Source organism: Camellia sinensis, chromosome 12 (assembly GCF_055761805.1).
Source record: "Camellia sinensis isolate YWXY chromosome 12, ASM5576180v1, whole genome shotgun sequence".
Taxonomy (NCBI): domain Eukaryota; kingdom Viridiplantae; phylum Streptophyta; class Magnoliopsida; order Ericales; family Theaceae; genus Camellia; species Camellia sinensis.
The window spans coordinates 80,255,260-80,260,080 of NC_138972.1; the positions used below are offsets into that span (position 1 = coordinate 80,255,260).

The window sequence follows — 4,821 nt, forward strand, 5'->3', positions numbered from 1 at the left end:
CAAATGATATGCAAGAAGCCTAAGGTAACCCAATGATCGTGCAAATGCAGCAAGCTGTAATGAAGCAAGTATTCGCAAATAGATGCAACAGTTTTAAGCAAGAATGCAAAGCAACAACTACATTTCATGCAGTTTAAGAATGCGGAGGATTATTTAATCCCCGCCACGTCTCACACGGAGAAGATACAATACCTGCACGATTCGTCTGGTCGCACCAGCCTCAATTGAACCGTACATACAATATCGTGCCTGCAAAAGAGAGAAATGCAACAAGCACAATATGCTAACAACATATATTTAATGTAATTTCGAAAGTTCGACATACGCAGTGCCGGTGAGTGAATGCATCGCAATGCAAGAATGGAACATGCGTGACAACGCATGCTCAAACACAGAGGCATGCCAATAACAAGAAATGTGCATGACAATGTGAGTATGCTCATGAGAATGCAAGTTATGCGCACGATAGTACAAAACTAGCATAAATCAGGGTGCTCATTCGTCATGAAACAACGAGTACGGAAATGCGTGTTTCGGCGAAGGTAACTCAATTACGGCCTCCGATCCGCTTCCCTGAAAGGTTACAACTCATTCAAAAAGGATACACTTGGATTTCGATGGATGATGATGATACACATGTCGGAACTTGAAGCCGAAGCCCCGACGGAGCGATTTCGCGACCGGAAGTGTACTTTTCTTGAACTTTTTCAGGTCCCGGGAACTCCGATCTTCCTCAAAATTTGCAGAGAGCTAGGTGAGCATGTGAGGAACATGGCCGGCCATTTATCTTCCCAAGGGGGGGTGGCCAACCGATTTCCAATAAAGCTAATGGCTGGCCGGCCATTTCTGCAAAAAGTAGATAGCTGGCCGGCTAGAAATAGGGGCCGGCCGGCCATGTGCTTTATCCGGGGGTATTTTGGTCTTTTTCCCTCCTTTTTGCATGCTTCTTCAATCAAGGCTTAAGGCCTATAAAAGGCAGCCGAGTCCCCCTTCTTTTCTTGCATTCTACAACACTTTTCTCTCCAGATCTGAGTTTCACGCGCGTTTTCCAACGCCCCACGCAAATTGTTTCCGCAAAAACACTCAGTTTCAAGCATTTTGAAGCGATTAAATTCCGGCTTCGGAGCTTCTTCTTGCACTTTCACCACTTGAGGTAAGTCTATCTTAATATTTTGAATATTTTCTCGAGAGTTGACTTTTGTTGACTTTTTATTTCCCGAGAGTTGACTTTTGTTGACTTTTTCTATTTTTCGCTCATTTTGCTCATTTTTGCTCCCTTTTGCAGACTCTTTGGAAATGGCGGGCAATTCTCCTCACGGCGGAGGTTTTCCAGGTGCCGGCGATGATTTCGATCCCATGACTCTACCTCTGAGGACCCGGCCTTTCATTCCCGGGAGGTACCGTCCGCCAGCACACGTTCTTCCGCGCGCTGTCTTCCGTCATTTTACCAGTTTTGACGAGGGAGCACCCGGGGATCTGCTTCTCAGAGAGCCGGAGCAGCATCTCTCTCATGAGGCCCGAGAGGTATTTACCTCATCTTCTGTATTTTACATAGATTTTGTACCTTTGCCATGCTTGAACACGCAGTTTAGCTTATGACATAGTACTTTGCTTGCATCTTGAACATGTAGTTTCAACACTTGAATTTCTGAACACTCGGCTCATTAATTAATTGCGAACACACAGCCCAGATTAGAACACACGGCTCAAACACCGATTTGTCGAACACACAGCCCGAATTCGAAAGTGAACACACAGCCCATACTTTAAATTTTCTAAACACGCAGCCCAGATAGATAGTGAACACGCAGCCCACAAGTTAACTGAAAGTTGAACACGCAGCCCAAACTTCAAATTTTCTGAACACGCAGCCCAGATAGATAGTGAACACGCAGCCTACAATTTAACTTAAAGTTGAACACGCAGCCCAAACTTCAAATTTTCTGAACACGCAGCCCAGATAGATAGTGAACACGCAGCCCACAATTTAACTGAAAGTTGAACACGCAGCCCAAACTTCAAATTTTCTGAACACGCAGCCCAGATAGATAGTGAACACGCAGCCCACAATTTAACTGAAAGTTGAACACGCAGCCCAAACTTCAAATTTTCTGAACACGCAGCCCAGATAGATAGTGAACACGCAGCCCACAATTTAACTGAAAGTTGAACACGCAGCCCAAACTTCAAATTTTCTGAACACGCAGCCCAGATAGATAGTGAACACGCAGCCCACAATTTAACTGAAAGTTGAACACGCAGCCCAAACTTCAAATTTTCTGAACACGCAGCCCAGATAGATAGTGAACACGCAGCCCACAATTTAACTGAAATTTGAACACGCAGCCCAAACTTCAAATTTTCTGAACACGCAGCCCAGATAGATAGTGAACACGCAGCCCACAATTTAACTGAAAGTTGAACACGCAGCCCAAACTTCAAATTTTCTGAACACGCAGCCCAGATAGATTTGCATGTAGTTTATTTCACTTTATCGGCATACAGCCCATTTCATCTCATTGGCACATGACCCATTTTATTTCATTGGCACACAGCCCATTTCATTTCATTGTTGATACATGTATTCATTTTGAATGCAGGTTTGCTCCCGCAGTGTGCGGGGATATGGTTCTACCAGTGCGCGGGATTGGTATGCCGAGCTCCCGGAGGGTGTTCGAGACTTAGTCGACTTGGCAGGGTTCGGGCCCTTCTGTGCTGGGCTGTCCCGTTGTCCTACCAGGAGGACACTGATGGCGGCCCTGGTAGAGAGATAGTGGGACGCCACCAATTCCTTTCATTTCTCTGCTACCGGGGATATGACCATGACCCCTTTTGACTTCGCTGTATTGACCGGCCTTGACGTCGGAGGTTGGTCCATCCCTTACGATGAGGATATGGGCGAGTGGGAGGCCGCCTGGATGTATTTATTGGGGGCTCACCCGCCTGTTGATAGGGTTTCGGGGAGAGTCCGATACACTTGGTTCTCTTCCCATTTCCGGCGGGCGGAGATGGTGCCCGAGACTCCCGAGGAGACGGAGCAGTATGCCCGTGGTTTCTTGATGTTCCTCTTCGGGACTACCCTGTTCGCCGACAGAGGGAACACAGTTGGGCTATATTTGCTGAGCGCTCTAGTCGACCTATCACAGGTCCATCGATACGATTGGGGTGGCGCCGGCCTGGCTACCCTTTACTTTTATATGAGCGCGACCTCCCGCGGGCGGGGCGATTTGCTTGGCGGCTATTGGAGAGCCTGAGAGGTACTTTCTGTCCCCTTGATTTACATTTCTGCTTCTCATTACTTGTATATCACACACACAGCGCACTTTTACAGTCTGTATTTTGCTCTCAGCATTTCGTACTTACATTCCACACTGCCTTTCTCAGTTATGGGTCTATGTATACTTCCCATCATTAGCCCCAGAGCTGGAGGTGGTAGGGATTCCCGTGACCCCATATTCATTGATATTCGAGGGCCCGCACCGGCCGAGGCCTCGAGAGACCCTCCTTCGCCTGCGACAGTACTTCGACACTGTGCGACATTCAGAGGTACCTCAGAACTTTTCAGTTCTTTTCATTTTCATCTTTGACTTGCTCTGTATATTCCCGATTTCTGATTGGTTTGGGCATTCATCATCCGCAGATTACATGGCAGCCCTGGGTGTCCCTGGGTGACGGCCTCCGACTTCAGTATACCGGAGCATCGGACATCTCCCAGTACAGGGTCCTGCTCGAAGGGCCGGTTGGCAGGGTATGGTTCCTGGGGGAGCGCTTTCTGCGCCAGGTATGGGGGTATCTTTCTCAGGATATTCCCGCAGTACCCCCAGCCAGTATGCGGACCGCTGACAGGCTCTCTTACTCGGAGGTAGTCGGCGCCATGCTGGGTACTGATGCTTTACTATACATTGAGGAGGGGGACTACGCCACTTACCGTCATATATATTTGATGCCTCCATTGACGGAAGCTCGTATCCCGATGATGAGGCCTGCCGGTATGTCATCCTCGGACCAGGCTCGGGCTCGGGCTGCAGACGCCCCTTCTACTAGCAGGGCCGGTACATCTAGAGGTGGGAGTAGACCGGTTCCTCCGGCTCCGTCGATTCATCCTCATCCCGGATGGCCAGATATGCCTACTGAGTTGATGGCGTGGCAGTATGGGGCTAGCTCTCCGACTTTGATTCCACTAGAGCCTCCGATGCCCAGTGATCGATACGCCATTGATCCGGACTCACCGCCGGTATGCTCCACTTGTCTTCATTCATCATTCAGATGTTTAGACACTTTTCTGTTCGCTGATGATTATGAGCTCATTTTGCAGCCATCGCGAGGGTATATGGAGGAGGTGGTTGGACTGGTGGCCACACTCGAGGGCATGGTCTTGCGTAGGGAGGCACAGTTGTCTGTCGCGGGCATCCAGGTACCCTTCAGTTTTCTGGCATTTATCATACTTCTGATGACATGCTGATTTCTACTGCATCGATAGACTATTTGTGTAGAGCACATCTGACACACACCCCACTTGTACACTGTATTTACACGCACCCACTTTACGTATCCCTTGCTTGTATCCGCATCTGATGTATATACTTGGACTGATGCATTTGAATTGAACTCTTTGTTTTCAGATGCCTTCATGGTCCGGCCAGCCGCAGACCAGGCCACCTGGGCCTCATTGGGGAGCTGGGCCATCTGGGCCTTTTCAGGGGGCAGGGCCATCTCGGCCTTCCAGAGGATCCGGGCCATCTAGGCCTTTCCGAGGAGCTCGAGGAGGGCCCATCCGCAGGCGCAGGGCTCACGTTGTGGAGGTGGAGCCTGATGAGGAGG

The 4,821-nt window shown here is 49.2% G+C and overlaps 1 long non-coding RNA gene across 1 annotated transcript; it reads left to right on the forward strand.

The window, feature by feature from the left end:
- Window positions 1–3,002: 3,002 nt before the first annotated feature.
- On the forward strand, window positions 3,003–4,419 carry LOC145804195 (uncharacterized). Its single transcript, XR_014345819.1, has 4 exons — window positions 3,003–3,257; window positions 3,385–3,546; window positions 3,641–4,234; window positions 4,316–4,419. It is a non-coding gene; the product is annotated as an uncharacterized LOC145804195 (long non-coding RNA).
- The last annotated feature ends 402 nt before the right edge of the window (window positions 4,420–4,821 follow it).